A 22,620-nucleotide genomic window follows, 5' to 3' on the forward strand; every position below is an offset into this window, starting at 1 on the left:
AAGACAGAAATAGCTGGGGTAGGGCATTCCCTCATCTGGGCAAGTTGCTGATGTTCTTTAGGTCTGACTGCATGCAGTGGAGATGGCATCTACCTGAAAGATAATGTTGTGAGCTTTAGCCCAAGGGTATAAGGGGACACGTGGAGGTTAGATGATAAAGTTTATCTTTGAATTTGTTTTAAATTTAGTTCAACGTCATGACATCAGAATAATTTTTAAATGTTTTAATGTTAAATATTGCTTTTATGTGTATGAACTTTGCTGCTGGTGGAGGTTAATAGAAAGGAAACACAAAATGCTGGAAAAGACCAATGAGCCAGTTCAAAAGTAGAGCTTATTTTTAATCCATTTCAGTATATATGCTTACAGGCTTTAAACACGAGGTTATTCAGCCACTCTCCTATTCATCATTTGCAACAGCATCATTTCTAACCTTTCAGGTTGTCCTTGATCAAGTCACTTAAGCTTCTTTTGCCTCAGTTTCCCATTTGTGAAGTGCATGGAGGTAATAATTCTCGTCTACTTCACATAAGTTATAGGATACAAAGTGCAGCACTTAATTTAAGCATAAATGCCAGCCCTGCTAAAGTCAAGGCAAAATATACAGTATGACTTTAGACTGATTTTATACTAACCCAATAATCTAATTAAATAGTTGCATGTGTGTTAGTTAAACATAGTTGAATGTATGTTAGTCTCACGAGTGGCTGCAGAAATGGAGGCGTGTGCATTCATGTCTTCACATAAGATGTTCTGGAGGTTTTACGGCAGCTGGCTGAGGGTAGACATTGCTAGGTGTCATTATTTATTAAAAAAACCACAGCTTGCTAATGTGTGGATTATGAGTGCCTGTGCAACTGTATCGGTTCAGTTGATAGGTTTGTGAGAAAAGTTGTATAGGAAATCCAGACTGTGAAAAATGGGTCCTGTGTACCCTGCTCTGCAACCAGAGAGTTAATTTTTGGGCATCTTAAAGTTTTCAAGCCTTTTAATGAATGAGGGTGAATTTCAATCAAATCTGAGTCAAGTTAAGCATGGCCTTCTTTTGAGATTCCTTGGGTAATTCCATTTTCATTTTGTTTGAATCTTTTGCTAGTTCAGATTTTAAGTGTTTCACAGTAATTTTTGGATAGAAAATTCTGGTCTGGCTAACTACCTGATTGTGTGCTAGATTCTAGAAGTTGAAGGTACATTGGCTCTTTGTGTTTATTGCTGTTTGTCAGAGTGCTCTGGTATGTGCTGAACTCGAGGTACATACTGAAGCTGCATCCATTTTGAAGCTAAGTATGTGCTTGTATGCTTCCTTGAAAATAAATGGATTTTAGCAAAGTAGTGAACACATACTAATTTGGGACTTAATTATTAACTTCCTCTTTATTTGCATAAAAGGCATTATCAAATGTATCATCGTGATGCATTTTCGTGTCTTGGTCTCGTAACAACATTCACTTCTAAGAAGACGATGCTTTGCTGCAAGCACTTTTCCTCGCGTTCTGTTTCACAGAGCTCCGTTCCTCCTCACATTTCCATGCCAAATAGCTCAGTGAGAACCAATCAGGAAATGTGACAAATGTTGAGAACGTTTCTATCTTCCTTCACTGCCAGTGGAGCACTCATTCTGTTTTCAGGATGTCAAATGATGTGTGCAGGCAATAAGCTTGCCTCACTAGCACTCAGTAGGGGGAAAGAAAAAAGTAACAGTGCCTCTTCTCTGTCTTTATAGGTGAAGCAAGCTAGCAGATATCTCAAATGCTATTTTCTAAAATTAATTAGAATTTTCTAAAAAAATAATTTATTTCTTTCTTATTTACAAGCTTTTCTCCCTTCATTTCAGAGCCTAATTTTAAGGCATTATATGGTGGGGTTTTTTTATGTAACCAATGATTAGATGGTTGTCAGCTGTATATTAATCTTACCCCTCTTATTCTAAGGCAAGTTAATGTAGAAAGGCAGGTAATGCGGTGGTATTATGAGATGAATGCTATCATGAAGTGTATTATTTGCTATTCAAGGCTTGATTTCACAACTCATTATTTATGTAGGTTCAGCTATATACTGAGTTCCCCTGGGCCATTCAGGTTTTGTGCTGGTGCAAGTGAGAGCAGAAGCTAGTCCTCTTATTTGTGTATTCTCAGCATACATCTCCACTTTTTTTAAGCATCTAGTCTATGTATTTGTCTGTGCTCCCCCCTCACCCCCTGCCCCTTGGTAGGGGCTGTCTTTTCCCATGGAAGCTCAGTGTCAAAAATATAGGCCAGGTATTGCACTTTACCCCTAGTGCAACTCATATCAAGGGGGTGCAGTGCCCCAAAATACAAATTTCTTGATTACCACGGGTTGGGCACTGTGTTCATATCAACACACGTGCTTGCAGTTCTGTCTGTAGTGAACGCAAGTGTGCTGAGGAAAGTCCTTGCTATGCTTCAGTGGCCCTGCAGGCCTTGTTTTGTCTTCAGGTTCCATCAAGAGTACGGTACCTGTGCATATGCTTTGTCTGGAATTCTGTAATTAAGGTCTAATCAGGAGTTCATGCTGACTATTCATCATAAAGCTGTATTTTAATAAATTCATATCAAAGTGTTGTAGGTGGAAAATATTGTGAACACTAGCAGGTGGCCCATAACTGTGTGTATGAATGTCCAAAATTGAACTTTTGAACTCAGGCAGAAGCCTGGTATGGTATGGCTGTAAATTCTGATAATGCCTGAATTAATGGCACATCCTAAATCCTCCAGTTGATAAGGAGACATAAATCAGAACCACTGATTAGGAGGTATGTGCTGGTACATAAACTACATAGGGAGAACTGAGGCCTTGGGGTTCTGGGAAGCAGAGCTGGTACTGAAAAAGAAGGGTTCCCCAAGTAAGAAGTGGTCTCAGAAAGAAGAGGGACCAGAAAGGAGGTGGTGATGATCCTGCCTGGAGGAAAGATCCTGGAAATATCCTGGATATTGGATATGAGTAGGGGGATGAATGCTGGGGGATGCCCAGGGACCTTGGCCAGGAAGATCTGAGAGGGATAACTGTGCAGAGCTGGAGCAAGACAACTTTTTGCCTAACCTCCCTGCTGGGCAGTGAGGTCGAGACCTGATGAACAAAGATAGCACTAAGGGGGATGAGGATAAAAGCTCTAATCTTCTTGATCTACTTCAGGTTGTTGCTTATTCTGTCTCATCCATGACACAAAGGGGGAAAAAAACCCTTTGTGCAGCTTCAGAAACATCCTTTACTGTATCTATTTGACTTTGTGGACCTTTTTAGCAGTTGTCCATTATAACGTACGCAGACAAAGCTTATTGCGATAACTCTCGTAAGGGCAAAATTGTCTCTTGGGAACTTCTGAGAAATACTCAGCTATGTTACATTGCTCTTCTGTGCGTTTGGAAATATCACTAGTGTCAATAGGAGAATCACATCATATTACACCGTAGGTATGAAGGACACAATCATTCTAGCAAGATATTTTCAATAAGCCAGGTCTCAAAAAGAGATTCAAACAATTGTTATGATGAGGAACAGAGAGAGTATTAGTCAAAAATATTGGTTTTGAAGGTGCACAACTTTGGAGGGGCTACCAAAAGCAAATGTCAGTTGTTTGACTGTTGTATAAGTCTACACCATATTTCTTTTGCTTGACAATAGAGTTGGGAGAGATGAAATCGGTATTCATAAGGGAGCTGGGAAATGCATGTTTTCTCTCTCAGCAGCATGAGTGATGTTCAGGTCTTCCTCATGCTAGCACAAGTAATTTTACAGAACAAACTCCACTCTTCTGCATTATTATCAGTATTTTTCCAAGAAACAATCCTATCTGTGTTATTAATACATTATTTTCCTGTTTCTTTTTCCCAGTAGGCAGAAATATACAGGAAACATTCCTATATATTATAAGGTTCCCTTGAGCATTATTACAATTTTTAAAGATAATGTTTCTGTTGTATAATTTTAGTTTAACATCATTTTATGTGAAGGATAGTGAGGAGGAGTAAGATATCACATTAGTTCTTTCCATTTCTGGCTTGGATTATGGGCCTAAAGGAAAGAAAAGAGATTCTGACTCTGTCCCTGCGTAATGGGATGGCAAAGGGAGTGGGTTTGGAGGGATGATCAAGTCTGTCCATCCTGCCTGGCAGCTGCTGTAGTTTCTCCTGAGAAGTGCAACACAATAAATTTTGTTTCCTTTAAGAGGTGATATAACTGAATCCTGTGTTTTTCATTTGATTTGGAAAAAATCTCCCTCTGAAGGGCTCTTCTTGGGACAGTGTACTTATATGTGCCCATGTAACTAGATTGAGTCAAACACTTCTGTCTTATAAAATTAATGTAGTTGCTGTAAGACCACCTGAATTATAAGATAATCTAAAAATGCTTATGAACAAAGAGTTCATATGCATTCTCGCTCTCATTCTCTCAAGTAATTTATACTGGGGAGCTTTTCCGTCTAGTTGTTTTGATCAGCTATCTGGAAGAAGCCTGCATTCAGTATTGATGCAGAATTGATATAGTAAGTTGCATAAAGTTTCTCGATTGCATCCTAGGAAGAAAATAAATATTCCAAAGAGTAGAGGTTATGAGTCCCAGTGAAAAACAACACTTTAGCCTAACTGCACATACAGGCTGGTAAATATACTGCCTTCTGTCAAGGAAGGAGAACTATAAATGCATATTAGCTGAATCTATGCCAAACAGTATGACTGCACTTGGATCGTCTCAGTGATAGAGAAAGTACTACTTCATGTCAACATAAATTTTTAGATTATTTTCACGGTGGGAAAAAAAGAACTTGTTTTAGACCTACTGCTATGTTATATATCAGAAATACAAAATGACGATTGTATAAATTTCAAACCCAGGACAATTTAGAAAGATGAAATGTTCTAGACATCTTGTGGTATCTGTGGCAATTATGTGCATCTTGTTTCTCAGAGAGGTTTATTTAAGTTTATGTTTAGTTCTAGAAGTGATGTAAAAAGGAAAGGTGTCATGCCAGAAATTCAACCTGCCAGAGGGATACTAAAAGGACTGTAAGGGTAATTCAACTTCATTATTTTCTACCGAGACAAGTACAGAATGGAGAATTTAAAAAAGCTAGTTTATTGTTTCATTTACACAGAGGACAAGTGATTGTGAATGCACCTCCGTGAGGTTTGCCTGTCTGACAAGAAAACAAACAAACACCTTCAAAAACTGGCTGAGCTTTAGGTAAGACTAGTCTCATGTCCTCTACACCTGGCCTTCAGCAGCAAGCGCTGAAGATAATCTCAGAGCTGTCCTTAATTTAATTTGGGGCAAAATACTGGGGAAAGGCTTAAGCGAGGATTGTAATTGCTCAAACCATTAAGGTTGAAAATAGCTGCTGACGGGAGTTATTCTCCTGTATGACAGTATCTAGGAATTACAGTCTGGGGTGTGATAGCCTTTCATTAACATCAGCACCCAGGATAATGATACAAGTAAAACTGTTGTACTTTATTACATTCTTGCTGTCATTTAATTGCTTGATAATAGGTTTTCATAACAATAGAGGCCCATGGAAAGTTGGCTGGAGTAATCCCAACTGGTGTATTAACTGTAGCAAAGTTGCCATTAACAAAGTGAATTGTTTGGGGAGGTCATTCAGAACAGATGGCTATTATTTAGGGAAAATAGCTGTAGAACTCTGTCTCATGAGAGAAGCTAAAGTTCCCATATTTAATATGAACTATATGAAAATGTGTAAAAGGGTTCCCAGGACTGGGTAGACAAAAGAAGGGCTATGCTGTAAAACTTCACAGCGGAGCCGTTGTGAACAGTAAGTGCTGAGAGGTGGAATGCGGGTTTTTGCTTTGTTTTTAATATGGTCATATATTCTCTTCTCTTAATGAACTTAGCCATAAGGAGTCTATTTTTGTTTAATTTCTTGAGCTGGTTTTGCATGCATATATACAAACCTCTCACAGAGCGTAGGCAGACTGCTACCTTTGAATAATAATATTAATCAATATTAATAATACATAATACTTACATGCAAATGTGTGCTTACATATGCAAACATGGGGGTTCAAACATGGTGATGCAAATGTTGAAACTCTGGTGTTTGTTACATTTGATGTTAAAAAACTCTAGTGGGATTTTTCTTCTCATGAAAGAGCTCATGTCTCATTTGATCACTCTGGGATGCAGTTTTAAGAAAATTAATTAGTTGTAGTGGAGTGGGCTATGAATTTTATTTTCACAAGTATTGGACAAGCTGTTTTGTAATTTAGTTGTAATTTCCAGTGTGAAGATGGGTACACAAGAGGACAACAAGTGTAACCGTCAAGGTTTTGTTACTAGGAGGTGAGGCTGAGACAAAATAAGGATGTTTTCCAGAGAGATTTCTCATACAAATTGAAGTTGTAGATGTCAGTCAAATCTTTTTTCCATGTGTGACTCCCAGCTTTCACTTATAAATTTCAATGAATAACAAAGGAAGTTAAAGTCCTGCAAAAGACCCTATTGAGCAACAAACTATTTTTTGAAGAGACCTTTTCTCTCCCTCACGTAGATGGGAAATAAATGCAATCCCAGTTTCCTAAATCATTCTGAAATTGCCAGATACTCAATTTTCCTCCCATAAGAAGCATCTTAACCTCCCAGAGAAGGGATATATTACTTTGGGGATTCTCTTACTTCTTTTGTATTGATATTAGGAGCTATTGTGAAAAGCATATGTGTGACATTGCAGTTGTGTCTGTTACATCGGAGAGTGGACTTCCACAGCAAACTGGGATATAGGGAGGGTGTCCAGCAGTGTAACTGGCCTGTCTGTACTTTAGGGGCTGTATTTTAAAAGGCTGGGTGTACTGCTGAAATGATATGTGTTTCTCTGTTAAATATAAATCAAATACTGGAAATTGCATAGTCAAACTACACACACCTCAGGTCCTGGCCCTCTCACAGGTCTGGAAAGGCCAAAGCTTGTCTGGCCCTGATCTGATTGAAGGGTGATTCTGCTAATTGAGGAGGTGGAGCTGCAGCCCTGACTCTCTGCTGGCCACGCATGGGCCACTGCACAGCTTTTCCTTCTGGACTGCGGGTTCAGGTTTTCCATGCTGGTGCCAGAGTGGTGGAAGGCAGGCACAGAACTGAGAGTTAAGGCCACTGACTTTCTGAATAAGATGCAAGATGCACTGTTCATTTCTGAAGCTTACAGGTCTGCAGACATTGCAAGGGATGGCTGTTACACACGGAGGCAAGTCATCTTTAAAAGAAAATTGTGCCATGATTTTTAGATGACCTTTCCTTTCAGACACATTCATCTGCTCCCATTTCCACCCTAGTAAAAATGGTGGTTTAGATAGTACCAAGAACTTTCCTGTGGGACGCTTACTGTTTTATGTGTAGTTTAACAATGCAGGTTCAATGCCTAATAATAAATGTCTGAGTAGTTCCAACTGAAATAATAGGATTACCTACGTGCTTATGTCCCTTTCTTGGGAGGAAACTGTACACAAGTGCTCAGAGAGCTTCCTCTCTGATCTGCTGCTAACGGAGTAATGATGTTACTCTACGGAGAAGAAGCACTGCGTCAGCCCTTTCAACTACAGGGCAAGGCAACGCAACTTGGAAAAAATAAGTGTAATCATCACATTAAATATGATGAAAGTTTGTAACTTGCTTGCATGTGCTCTGGAACAAATGGCGATTGTAACATTGGTGAGCTGTTGTATTCACTGCTTTGAGGATTATGAAATTACCAGTTTGTTCATCTCTTGGAAAAACATCTAAATCATTCATGTGGAAAGCAAATTGACTTTTTGTTTAATATTTTTAATGCAACCATGAAAGTTTATCTATTGTAAATGAATATCTTTTTAGTCTTGTAATACAGTATTCCTCTCTTAAAAGCAATCAAAACAATGCAAAATATTTTTCAGCAGAAGGCTAATCTGCAGAAGTGGCTCAGTGAATGTTAAGTCTGGACCACAGCTATCAAATGTGTCATAGACGATAGGGATGCAAAAATCTATTAGATCACTTAATCCTTCAAACCTCCAAATGCAAGACATTTTCTTGAAGAGATGGACGTGTCAAACTAAGAGGAATTATTACAGCAATGAGTATGTTTTTGGTGTTTATTTTGTTTTACTGATATATTAACGATATTGGTGGAGACTAACAGCAGTGTGTCACCTGCTTTCTACAGTTAGGGTTGTATAACTGTGAAATAATCCGTCTTTTGTATTAATATGGTGTCTTTCTTCTGAGTGACAAGCATAAATTTGTGTGATGGGAAAACCAGCCATGGGATATCTGGGAGATGCCAACCATCAGCTATGGCTAAAGCAGCTGTATGTAAGGACTCATCCAGAATCCGCAGAAGTTAACGGAGAGAGGCTCAGTGGGCTATGGATCAGACTTCGGGTCACAGGGTGTCTTCTATAAGAAGGGTGATATGTTCTCAGAAGAGAAGTTGGATGAGCATAAAACTTCTCCATTTGCATAACAGGCCTTTCAGGCTGAATTCATGGCAACTGCCTCTTGGGGATGTGAACCTTTCAAAGAGGGAACTGAGTCTTGCTTCAAACTGCCCAGACTTGGCTGGATTTGAAGTGAGCACGCTTTCTTCTTTTTGTTGCCCATTTGCAATCCAAAAATCTAACTCATTCTTGTGTTATACAGACCTCCTCTGTGTTTGTGCATAAAGCGATGCCTTTAATCAAGTTTTACTCTTAATGGTGGGGAATGTTATTAATAATATATGAAAGCTATTTCATGTAATTAAAAATGGGGAAGAAAGTATTATTTTACAATTATGCTGACAGTCTGTCTTTGATCTTGGAACCTTTGTCAAGGTATGTTAGTAATAAAAATGAATGCCCTCTCATTTTAACCTCAGAGTAAAGCTATCATTATGTTTACTAAGCCAGAACTGCCCTGTGAAAGTAAAGTACTGTGTTAATTGTACTCCACTACAGGATCGGTTGTCTCTTTTAACCTTTCTTCCCACGTCTTGTCACTTCTGCATTACAAAGCTCATGTGAATTACCTTAAAAAAGGAAGTAAGTGGTAAAATGACAACAATTTTTTGCAAACATTTAAATAATTTAAAAAGTTAATAAAATACAGTGCACGGGGAGCTGGATTTGTCAGTTTACGGTGATGTTGTATGAATGGTATGTTTATAGGTGACTTGAAGAGAGCACAGCACTCTTCCTGGCTTCCTTGCATGCCAACTTTGCTTCAGAGCAATACAATAACTGTATTTGATAATAGGATTTGGCCCTTGTGTACAGATGGTCTGTATTCAGCTATAGCTTAATGTACTCTGAAATCAAAAGTTCTGTTATTTTGCTTTAGTAAAGTCAGTATTTTCAGACTTGGACTTCAAGCAAAGGGTTGTATATACATTCCTGTAGATTCTGTTTTCCTTCTTAGCTTCTCTGTCCTGAGCTAGCTCCAGCTTACTAATGCAGGTGTTGGGAGCACAGGACCTGCAGGAACTTGGAGAGAGCTGCAAAAACTACTTAAGAAGCTGCATGGATATTCCAGCAGGCAAGGCATACTAGTGGCTACAGCTATTGCACTTGCAATACCTGAGCTTTGTCACTTATAACTAGCTGATATATTCAGCCTTGGCTGTAGGTTGCATTAATCCGAAGTAGCCTGGTGCTGAGAAGATGCATATTTTTTTCAGGAATGGATGCAAGTTTCCAAAAGTTATGCTGATTGTTTAGGGGTGGCATGAAAATTTTACCCAGGTCTGTATGTGTTAACTTTAAATATTTAGTTGTGATGCAAGGCTATTTTTTAGCTTCTTAAAAAAAAAAAAAAAAAGTAAATTTATGATTAAATAGTTGACAAGAAAGTGAATGATGCCCTCCCTGTTTTCCTTTTCCTCCTCTCAATTTCTTATATTTAGTGTAGTAAAGACTAGGAGGCAGCTTTGGAGTACGTTTTAAGAGTCATCATTCACGTCACATCAAGGTTTCCAGAATGTTTTAAAATCTAAATTAAGCACGATGGCAACACTGCCTGGAAATTATTTTTCTTACAAGTGAAAAGAAACAAAGATTGTTCCGTATGTGTCGTACTCCAGAGGGGAATTACCATTTTGAGTGGATGGATGGATTTGAGATCGCTGAAAGCATTCACTTGCCTCTTGTGTGTGTTTGTGAGTGACTAGATGTATGCAAGTGGGAATCACAGCTGTCTGCCCCTGCTGTATAATGTCACTTGCACAACATCCCCTAAAATGGGTCACAGAGTTTCTGGTGTGTAGCCAGTTGTGAAGACTTTGCATGGCCGCACATATTCTACCACTTCTACCCCACACGTTCACTGTCTTGCTTGCATGAATCTTGCATGCATGCTCTGCTCCCTACTGAGATTTCACAAGAAAAATTCTTTCTTCCTTCGTTAGCCTCCAGATAGCAGCAGAATACCTGCTGTCTATAGGTTATTACTTGATTTCCACCCCCTGTATTTATCATGTTATTAATTCCCCTTCATAATATTAAAAATGTTAATTCAGTGTTTACTGTCTCCTGTTTCCCAGTGAGAATAAGACCAAGCTGTTTAATCTTTCCACACAACCCGCTGCAATTTTTGAGAATTGTTATCATTTTGATTACTCTGTAATGCACCTCCCAGAACAATTATAAACTCTGTAAACTGAAGCTTCGGCAAGCTGTTTGTCAGAGATTTGGGTCCTGGTGAGGAAGCCTTTGTAAACTGGCCTTGAAATCTGTGCTTCCTAGCCAGCCTGTGTATTCAGTGTGCATTTGTTTTGTGAGACATTGACACACCTGTCCTGAGATGAGGATCTTTCAGGAAAAAGAAGCTTGGGCAAGGTCAGAGCAGACAGTGAGGAGCTCTAAGGGAGGGTAGCTTTGGTTGTGTAAAGCAATGGAGTCCGGTAAAGGGCCATGGGCAAAACTTTTGAAAATTAAAGTTATGTATGAAAGGGGGGAAATGAAAATGGTCAGCAAGGTCAAGAAGGGCTGTTCCTGTGGCTTAGAGCTGTTTGGATGGCAGATTCTGTAGAGGGGCTTAGATGATTGCGTAGGCATGCACATAGTACCTAACTTCTCTCTTGTTCTGTGGAAGCTGGTCTGTTCGCAAAACATCTGAGTTGGTTTAGCAGGAATATTATTTTGCATCACTAGTGGCCACCTCATATGTGGTCAAATGGGAATTCTGAGGAAACGTCAGTCTTCTGAATGGAGTTGGGGACTTCTTCTTTAATTGCGTAACTTGCAACATCTGAAAGAATTTCTTAAATCTCTCCCATATTCTTTATGTTGCCTAAGGTTTTCCCCACTTCAAAAAAATGTATCTTCAGTTGTTTGCCTGTTTGAGGTAAAATCTGCACATTGTTGTGACTGAAAATAAGATATTTTATTTGTTGTTGCTAAAAGGGTTGCTTGTGTTCCTAGGTAGGCTTTGGGGAGAGCATAGTGCAAGATCACCCCCTTTCTGCAAGGAGAAAGCTGCTGGGTGAAGGATCTAATCCTTTCACCTCCCTGGCACTGCCATCCTTCGCTTTGACAGGACTGATGAGCCGCGTCCCAGGGACATGGTGGCATACAGGAATTCTTTTTATTTGGGTTCCAGGTGTGAATTGCTCCAGTAAAATCAAAACGTAGAAAAAGTAAGTTGTAACTACTTAACAAAGGAATAACAACAGGATAAAAATAGAAGAATGTTTCTGCTGTAGAAGTAATATTACAATTGTGCCTGGCTATGGGGTAGGCTTTCAGATGAATAGGTATGTGGGTGACTTGAAAAACGACATCAGATACTTTGTGTGCTGTGAGTTAAAGCATAGACGTTGCTACCCACAGTGACTTCTTTCAAGTGGCTTATATTTGGCACAGTATGTCTTTAGATTACAGAAGGAAATGCTAAGCATGGAGCTCTTATTACTACGCTCAGGCTTAGCAATTATGAAGAATAAAAAATTTACCAGAGTCTAAGCTCTTAGATAGTTATAAACATGGGGAGAATTAAGGGACAGGAAAATTATAGCAACCCAGCTAAACCACTATAATTAAGGCTGAATTGCTTTTTATATTATAGCATTCATGAAGTAGAATGTTGAAATAAGTGAAAAGTAAAAGCTCAAATACTGTTTCAGACTTAAATTTTGGTAGGACAAATCCGTTTTATCTAACAATGTGTGTGTAACTTTCAGTTTCTCTCATCCTCTTCCTATTGTTACCGATGATGCCTTGCCCTCCATATTCAAATGTCTCCTGAGCTTCCTCAGCTGAGAAGACTGGGTTTGCTCTTGCGTGACTACAGCCCTCTGCCACACTCAATGCCTTTTACAAAAGGCTCCTAAATCACTTGTGTGGTTTTAAAATCCCATGTGTTACAGAATTGGAGACACCCTAACATCCTTCACATTCAGATTGAGCCAAAAGTTTGTAGGTTTTTGATGGTGTGGTTTTTTTTTTTTTTTTTTAATACAGTAGACCTGTCTGACTGCCTGTCCATCTTCATCAGTCCCTAGCTAATAATTTTTGAATCCAGTGGCCAGTTTCCACTGAAGCTGACAGTAATGTAGAGGCTTTAGAGATACTAAGTTTCACCAAGTTTAGTGAAAACCTTCAGCTAGAGGAAAAAGACTTACATTAAAGCTCCTTCAGGGGGAAAGTCAGGCAGAACTCAATCCATGTTCACTTTGAGAGGCAGCAGCCAGACCAAACCAGGGAGCATGTGTTATCAGCTGGGCAAATGGAGGATGTGGGAAGAAGCTGCAAGTATATAGAGAGGAGGTTAGCAAATACAGGACACGGGTCTTTCTGTTTGTAAGCTTGTTTGGATCAGCAGGTTTGCAATGGGAATAAATTCCAATGTGTGAGTTTCAAAGGCACCCCCATCTCTTAGGGAGAGAGGCTTTCTTACTGATGGGGAAAAGCGCCGTATAGAAATAGTCTGAAGTCTTAGAAAGTGATAAAATATACTAGAAAACAAAACGGTCTTTGTGGAGAGAATTCTCAGGCTGATGGTGATATTATGCACATGACAGGTGATACTATGCACATGTAGACTGCAGTAATTTAATTACAGCTATATTCTGCATTATTCTGACACAAAGAGCTAGATTAGTGGCACTGCTTACCCACCCTCCCATTTCATAAACCATAAGGCAGTTCTTTGGAAACAATAAGACTGACTTAAAGATCTTGCTTACATTAATTTGGGACTCCCTTTAAATTGTATCTTGAGTTATGAAATGACAAAACTTGGAAACAGCTCTGAATGCTATTCATGTTCATGGTAAATTGGTTTCATGAAGGAGGGAGCGAGGCCACCTTTGAGCGCTTCTGTAAGTCCCAACCAAGCTGAACATTGATCTCAGCATGTTCAAGAGAGTGGGGGAAACGATGATTTTGCCCTGAATGCAAGCAGCAGTGAACCTTTTTTCTCTGTTCCTAAATTCCTTTTCATGTAAGCTTTACTGTCTCTTTGTAACCATCTGCTACAGTGCTGTGCACTCTGAGCTTGTCTAACATTTAAGATTTTTTTTTTGTTTGTTTCTGTGGCTGTGGAGAAGAGCTGGGGGATGCAAGCTCTGAAAGTTCAGAAGCAAAAGAGCAAATGAGGCAAAGGGCATCCCAATTTAAGGGAATTCAGAATTTGTTGTTAAAAACATAGCTGGTTTAAAAAACCGTGAGAACTTAAAATATAGTTATCAGGCTGTTGTCTCCACCATCTTCCAAGATCTTCATTTGACCCTAAGTGTACCTTCATGGTGTCCCTGGCTTGCTGGCTGCTGGAAGGTGGATGTGTGACTCTCTAAGGTCTCTGTATTTTTTAAGATGATGAGCTATTTTGGATTATAAAATGTGACTGTTCTCTGAAATAAGTTTTGGTAATGCTGACAAGACTTTCCCACGGATGAATGATGTATATAACAGGAAGGTAGACTTAAACCCAAAGCTTGTTAAGTGAAAGATAATATATATTTTCAAGGGACAAGAACACGTTAAACCTAATTTCTCTGTAACGTACAGGCCAGAAGTCAGGCTGGAGGGTGTCTTTCCATTGGTTTTATGGACAGTAGGAATAGGCCCAAACAGATTTGAATTAATAGGAGTAATAAATGTATGTGTCTTCTAGAACTCTGAACAGAATGTTTTAATTCACTTTTTATACATGGTAAATTTTTTTTTTGCTTCAAACATGCCCACTTATTTTTATAACCTTTATTTTAAGCAGTAGATAGGTGTCATTTCTTTGTCTTGTTTTCATACTGGTTAGTCTATTCCAGAGGTCCATGGTTGAAGTTGTTGGGCTTTCACTCAGCAGGGCTTTTTGACTTGGCCAGTGCACACTGAAATGCGATGGGATAAAGACAGAGCCATTTTTAGGTATCTTTTGAACTGTTAAAGTATTTACTAGTTCTGACTTTGTATAAGTATACATCTGTCAGGGGTTGGGGATTTATATAGGTAAAAGCAAAAGTGTATGTTTGAAAAGCAGAATGATCATTTGGAAGCCCCGAGCTGGTGCCAGGCTTAGGGCTACTGCTGACCACCAAGTCCTGCTGAGGAGTTCAGGATGGGTCTGTTGAAGCAGCTTTGATGCAATAGTCACAAAGTTTTGTGTGTCTTTTTGCTAGAGCTGTAATAGGAGCTGTTACTGCTGAGTGGAAAGCATCCCCAAGGTTATGCTGCTGTAGTGCATTGGACTGAGGACAGCTTGAGTTGAATCTAGTTGAGTGATTTTGTTTATTTTGTCAAGAAAAGTAACTATAATGGTTGCCAAATGACCAAACAGAAATGAGGAACAAATGTTTCCAGAACTTTAAGTGGGGATTGGAAGCTATAACAAATTTAAAACAAAATTACAAGCTGTAGATTATTACTAGAAGGTTCTAGAAATATGATCTCTCTGCAAAGAAATTTCAGAAATCAGGGATGTCATTTAACTTCTGTGATTTTTCTTTGAGAGAAACAAATGCATTACGTGTATGCCAGATGTGCAAATTTAAAAATGTGTGTGCATGTCCCATACTCTTTGCTACTCCATGGTCCTACATTTGAAACCTTCCAGCTAATGAAAGTTACTTGGTATGAATTTCTTTATGGTGCTGAGAATTTGGCCCAAATTTCTTGAGCAGTAGGAGGGTAGATACTTTGTGAATTTTCAATGCAAATCAGTTTAGATTCTTGTTTATTTCATGAACTCTTGTTTAAAGTGTGGGATTTTTTTTTTTTTTTTAAACTAAATCTGTTTCTTCCATAGCTGGGAGTCATCTTGTAGGGTGTGTTTCTAAGAACAGACAAAGGCTCGTCTTGGTAATATGTCTGTAGTGCACTGCTCTGAACTACAGACCAATGTAATAGCTTGATATCAGCATTAACGGGCATAATTCTGTGGCAACCCCTCATTTTCCATGTGATTGAAGTGACCTGCCATATTAGGGAGGATTCCCAAGGATTGCTCTCAAACAGCAGTAATTGCTGAATCCTGAATTATCGTGAGGTTTGCATTTTGGTGGTTTTGAGTTACAGTCTCTCTAAGACAGCTGCGTGAAAGTTGTAGTGGTTAGAAAGCTTACAGACACTTAGGTGGATGTAGACATATAATATATTGCTCCAGCAAGGCTAGTGCTGTCAGGTTGGTTGTGAGATCAGTTTGAGCTATCTCACTCCTTTATCTGCAGTCAGGTAACTTCCAATAAAATGTACTGAATGTTTCTCTTGTCAAGAGATTTGAGGTGGCAACCTCAATAATGTGGTCAAAATTTGGAAGAATCAAACCTGGGTGTGGAGTCCTGAGTGTGGAAGCTGTAGAGGTTACACGGCTAAGATAAAGCCTGCCAGAGACTCAAGGGAACACAGATCCATGTAGAAGCATCCTCTAGAATTGACCAATAAATCACATTGATAATTGACGATTTTGCTGGACATTTAATTTCTTACAGGAAATATTCTCTGTGTTAAATTTCATTAAGCTTAGAGTAATTTAAAGTAGTCTATAAACAGAGAAATAGTATGAACATTTACACATATAAGCACCGGATTTGCCTTCACTTAATTTTGTATGAAATGTAGTATGAAACTCCAAAAAGAGTTAGCTGTAGACGTGATTTGATGCCTAAGAAGGATAATTTTGAGTTATGACATGTTAAAAAACAAAAGATCCTCTTCAGATATAAAACAGGAGAGAAAGGGGAGAGATGTGCTTATTATATTCCAGAATTGTGATACATAAGCATCAATGATTCCATTTGTTTTATGTATTTGCTTGTCATTTTAATGGTTTATTATCAGGGATCCAGTCAAAATTGGCAATAAAAAGAACATAGCTTTACTTTGATTCAAAGTCTGCAGCAGATATGCCAGCAGAACGGATAAATAAGGCATAGAAAATATGCTGTTAATAAGGGAAATACAAGTAGTTCTAAGCATATTTCACATGCTTTTTCTTTATTTTGATTTCAAGCAGAGTGTTGAATGCACTTAAATTATTAAGTCATAGTGAATAGTACCTTGAACATGGGTTGAAATATTCCATTCCAGAGCAAACTTGGGTTTGTTCTTGTAAATCTTTTCTTATAGATACTCTTCTTAAGAACCTCATTGCTATTCACTGCAATTCTCCATTCCAGGGTAGGAAATATGCTGGAGGATTTTGTGGCATCAGGACTATATATTATTCTGTCCTTCAATGGCCAAACACAATGTATAGGTGAGAGAATGTAATGTGACTAAATATAGTTCAGTACTATCACTCTTTTTTGATGCCAAAAAAACATGGGCTGGCCAAGCAATTGGCTGATGAAAGGTCAGCTGGCCCTGGGTCAGGCAATTAAACCGTGTTGTGCCCTTTTAGACCAGTCTCTTCATCTAACTGTAGGGTGTTACAGGAGCAAGTCTCGATTAAAAAGTTTAAAAGTAGAGTAGCTGTGTGTACAACTGGATTCTACACCTCAGGCTTTCTTTGCTGACGCCTTTTTTCTTCCCATGGGAAGAAGAGAAAGCAAGAAATTAAACTGAGAGATTTTAAAGAGTGTATTTGCTATTTTAAGCAACTGGAAAAATGGGAGGGCTGAGATGACTCTTTCATGGGCTTTGTTAGGTCTGTGGTCATGTATACACTCTTCTTGCATGTCCCTTCCGAAGTTTTTTGCTCTTTTACCTGTTCTTTTTTTTCATATCCACTAAGGGTGTAGCCAAATATCTTGATATCTTTTAAGACAGATCTAAAAATCCCCAACACTTAAAAACTTGATGTGAGAGATAAATTTATATGAAGGCGTGGCATCACCTTATACCTTTTTGCTTAGGAGACTGGGTTTGTCTGTACCATATGTCCTGGTTTTGGCTGCGATTTAGAGTTAACTTTCTTCCTAGCAGCTGGTACAGTGCTGTGTTTTGGGTTTAGTGTGAGAATAATGTTGATAACACACCAATGTTTTAGTTGTTGCTAAGTAGCGCTTACCTTAAGTTAAGGATTTTTCAGTTTCCCATGCTCTGCCAGCAAGAAGGTGCACAAGAAGCTGGGAAGGAGCATGGCCAGGACAGCTGACCCCAACTAGCCAAGGGCTATTCCGTACCATAGAACGTCATGCTCAGTATATAAACCAGGGGGAGTTGGCTGGGGGGTGGATTGCTGCTTGGGCATTGGGCAGCAGGTGGTGAGCAGTTGCTTTGTGCATCACTTGTCTTTTCTTGGGTTTTATTTCTCTCTCTCTTTTTTTTTTTTTATTATACTCCTTTCCATTACAGCTATTGTTATATTTTATTTTAGTTATTAAAACGTTCTTATCTCAACCCACGAGTTTTACTTATTTTTCAATCCTCCTTCCCATCCCACTGGGAGTGGGGGGCAGTGAGTGAGTGGCTGTGTGGTGCTTAGTTGCTGGCTGGGGTTAAAACACACCACCATGTTAACTTTTCATGGACATGATTGCTACTTCTCCTTCTTATTCACCAGATTAAAAATGACTGCCTCTACTACAGTTTTCTAGGACAGATCAATCTGGAGACTGTAGCTGAGAGAAGAAACTAGCTTGCTCTGTTTTACTTAGCAGCCTAACACAAACGTGATGAGAAAATCCATTGCAAGAAAGAATCCATATTCCTTTTAAACACAAAGCTGCTCTTACCCATTGATCGGGAGCTCCAGATGCCACTGGGGTTTGTGTAAGATTCTCAAACCCATAGTGCAGCTTCTGTGTTAATGCGGAGGAGCTAGAGCAGCTGTGCGGGTGACCCCGGCGGGGTTCCTGAGCCGGGAAGGCAGGTGCGGCTGCAGTTCAGTGATCTCCTCCAAATACATCCGGGAGAGCCAGCTGAACAGTGGGGAAAACAACAGTAAATTTCAGAATAAACTGAAGAGGGTATGGAGTTAAAAGGTTATTAATAGGCCAGGCAGGTATGGTATATGTTTGCCAGCATAGAAATCTGCTGAGGGAGACCTTGTTGCTACCCCATTGATTTCAGTTGCATTTGGGAATACTTTGTACTTGTGTGACTAATGCCTGCCTGGAAGTCCCCAGACAAAGTGGAAAAATATGTTTAATACAAGAAAATAGAAAAACTAGTTTCTCTTTTCTGAAGACAAGTGTGTGGATGGACCTCCTGATCTTTCCAGAAAGAAATCAGTAACATCTGGAAAGAACCCGTGACAGACATTTCTGGGGAGAAACAAAGAACAAAAGGAGAGAGAGGGAGGATTTTTGTGGCTTCAGAAAGGAGGAAGAGCTGAACCAGGCAGCAATATAACACAGTCAAGCCAGTTAGCAGAGGTGAGATCTTATTGTTGCTCTCTGGAGTGTGTCTTCATGTGCAGGTACTCAGTCTTGCAGTTGGCAGGTTTGTTACACAACCCCGGCGGAGCTTTTGCAGTTGAATTGTGCTTCCTGTGCTGTATCCACATCCCCAAACCCTGATCTCATGTGCTTTTAATCATCCCTTGGCCTGAGTTGGCTGCAGTGAAGGCTTGCTTTGTGGAGGTTCTGCTGGACTTTACCCCAGCTGCAGAAGCTGGGGCTGTCCTCTGCCTGATTTTCTTGACCTTGCTTTTTCTCTGCCCTTTTTCTTCTTGGAGTTCTGGTCTGGAGAGATTTGAGATCCATCACATTTGACTGGGACTTTGAGACACCAAGTTGTATGTGACTGGAGCAAGTCTAGACATCTCAAAGCCTGGGCTTATGTACAGCACATGTGTAGATGAATTAACTTTGACATATCTAGGGCATTTTGGACTGACTGCATGTGCTCAATAAATATGACACCTTCTGGCCACGGCAGCAGTCCACGTACATGAGAGCTGAAGCGTCCAGGCATAATTCATATCGAAACTCAATGCTTAAGTACCTGTTCAGGCACCCCAAACAGCTTATGAGCAGTCATTCATACTACCCGTCTCTGGATCTCTGAGATTTACTGTTCACTTGTTATGGAATATATTTTATCGTGGCTAAGAGACCTAGGCTTCCACAGAAACACATTGCTCTCTAACGTAAGTGCTGCCTTATGTGAGCATCTATTTGAATAGGAGTTATCAATATATAGTGACTCTCCGTTGTCCCTGGTCTGGATGTATGTGACCTGTTCAACTCTTCCATGGTTTTCGGAGACAGTGCAGTAAGGCTGTCAAGTTCTGTGTAGGCAGATTTCCCCAACTGTTACATTGGAGTAAAAAAAAAAAAGTGAAAGTTGGTTTTAAAAGCTATGTTAGGAGGCTGTTCTCTGTTCATTGTGTTGTTTAAGATTGTCTGTGATGACTGGAACTGTAGTCTGGTGTGGAATTGTCAGTGCAATGGGTTGTGTACAGACAAACACATACTTGTGTTGAGACCTCCAAACTGCTGGGACGGGGTTGCATTTCCAAAAAAAGAGGTGATGGTAGATTCAAAGGCAAAAGGCTATGCATCAGGAAGGAAGATGGCTTTGTGTTTTAAATGTAATTTATCACTTCACTCTGCCCAGTGGATGGGTTGTAAAAAACCAGAGTTTATGCTCAGAAGAAAGTAACTGCTCTTGCTTTGCTCTTCTTCCTAGATGTCCCCAATCCCTTCCCCTTTGCCCCCAGGGCTGTCCCTATTCTGTGCTCCCTATTGCTTTTGAAATCTCAAAGGCAGCGTGTGTGAGGGGAAAACGGTATTTCCAGAAGAAGGAAGGCCAGCTTCTGCCTGGCAGTATCTGGAGCCCGTAACGCTGCCTGTGGCCTGGAGCCTGTTCTTTGTTCTCTGGATCCGCTCCCTTTTCTTAGGCTTTTTCTGATGAACAGCTGAATGCACTAGATGGTCACGCTTGAGTGCTTGTTATTTGTGGCAATTAGTGGAGGGTTGAGCAGTATGCACATGTGCAGGAGAGTCCAGTACAGCATCCTGTGTGCCCTTTGAAATTCCTCACAGCCAACAAGCGAGCATAGCTTCAGCCTTTTTAAGATAAGGCTGCTGCTGATATGGCTGAAAACATCCTGTGCAAAAATGGGGACTGGTATCCAGCCCCTGGGCAGCGATGCTGGGACCTCTACTTGGGAATAAGGCAAAAGAAAATTCCTTGGAAAGAATATGGCTTACTTTCACAGTATAGAGAGGCCTGTTCATTTTGCATCACCAGTTTCCCAGTTTGATTATCTGACTAGCTGTTGCAGCTATGAAAACGGTGGATTTGTGAATACTTGCCCTTAGTTTTGTCCATACTACAAACAATGTAATCCTGAAAACCTTACTACATTGCAGACAAAAAAAAAATATTAGCAATCTATGTGTACAACTGCAATTTATAAGCAGCAGTATATTTTATGGTCCTTTTAGCTGGATATACAACTTCTACTGAGTAGTGATGTGGTCAGCCGACTAGCAAAAGGCATGCTTAAGGGTGCTAAAATCAGAGCGAAAGGAAAGATTAATCACTCTGAGTTTGCAACTGTAAATTTGCTTGTATAGTCAAGGAGGTAGTCAGGGAGCCAAGTGTCAGGGCAAAGAGGACCTTTTGGAGTGTGTGGAGGGAAACTGTAACAATGAGTTAGGATATTTCTGTCCCTTGGAAGGCAAACGTCCCACTCAGCCTTCTGCTCCAAGGACAGTGTGACACTGCACAGCTGAGTGTAGAACAATGACTGAGCTGTTTAACCTGGTGACACTCTCAGTGCTTAAACCAGTCATTTTCTCATTTCTTCATTTACTGAGTCTTTATAATAGCTGGACAAGGGAAAATGTGGTAGGGTTTTTCTGTTGTAGTTTGAATGTATGCAATGTTTTAGCTACTGCAATTATTTTGGGATTGACATTTTAAGGCAGTGTCTCATTCTTCTTAGTATTCAACTCTATTTTAGAGAATATTCTTGGTTCTCAAAATTGCATTGCTTTGTAAAAGTAGAAAGTGACAAAGACTGCTGCCTGTCTCTGCATAACGTCCTGACTCCGGCTGAACACGGAAATTTTGCCTAACACGACTGTAACACTCCCTAGCCAGCACAGTCTGATTTGCAGGCACAGGAGCAATCTGGTGTTTCATTTCGATGCAGACCTCTCTAATATGTGCAGATCAGATACTCATTAGTCAGACAGAGGAAATACAACGTCTTAATTAGAAAGGGAGTTGTTCATGGTTGTGTGTGTACTGTATGGAAAATAATATGTTAAAGAAGCAACTGGGGGGGGGGATGGGGATGGGACTATTTTAATTTTGTTTTTCTTTTTTTTTTTTTAACCTATCAATTTTTTTGCCCATTTTGACCATGAGCCCAAGTTGTTGTGATTGTTTTTGTTTTGTTTTTCTTTCCACTCCTTGGTTAATATCTATTTGATGATCCTGCTATGACTGTCAGGTAGCTACAGTTCTGCACTTGACACTCTGGTTGTGTATTTGCCCCACAAGGGTCAAGGATTTACAGAAGCTGATGGGAGTTTTGGTTGTATAAGGAATACAGGATGAGGCAGATACTCCACACAGTTTACCTTGTTTATCTAAGAGTGAAAACAGTTACTGAAGAGGGAAGAAATAAGGTTTTATGAGCTCTGAATGAAAATAGCAGTACTCCATCTTTCCATGAATCTGTAATTCTCTCTTTCTCCCTGTTTCCTTAGCTGTAGGAATGTGTTTCTAATGTGCAGTGTTGTAAGAAAAAATATCATATGATAGAATCGCTTAATTACGACATCATTCTTTGCAAAATAATAATTTCTGTGTATTTTATTAAACTGTGGGACAGTAAATGCAGTGGCGACAGCTGGCATCTCCTTGGCAGGAATTCTTTTAAGATGCATTGCTTTTTTCTGTGTTCCTCTTATAACCTCTACTTGTTCTCTTTGATGCTGATGTTCCATTTTAATAGAACTCATCCTTTTACCGCAAAAACATCAGAGTGCTGTGAATAAGAGTTTGTTCAGCTTTAGTTTCTTCTTGCTATCAACTGTGTACCTTTTAGCTCTTTTTATTTTGTTGTTTTTTGGGTTTCTTTTCCCCACCAGAAGATATGTATCAGGAAATATGATCTCTTAAAAGCTTTATTTCAGAATTTAAAGTAAACACTGCTGTTGCTGTATTTTTCCATAGCACTGGGAAGTTGAGGCTTAATTTAGCATTGCTAAATACCTAGGAAGTGCTGCTATTAGTTTACAGACCTGAGATTCTCTCATCTTTTGAGAACACTACTCCATCCTATTAATAACAGCAGAGTTTG

Source organism: Strix uralensis, chromosome 12, assembly GCF_047716275.1.
Source record: "Strix uralensis isolate ZFMK-TIS-50842 chromosome 12, bStrUra1, whole genome shotgun sequence".
In the NCBI taxonomy this organism is placed as follows: domain Eukaryota; kingdom Metazoa; phylum Chordata; class Aves; order Strigiformes; family Strigidae; genus Strix; species Strix uralensis.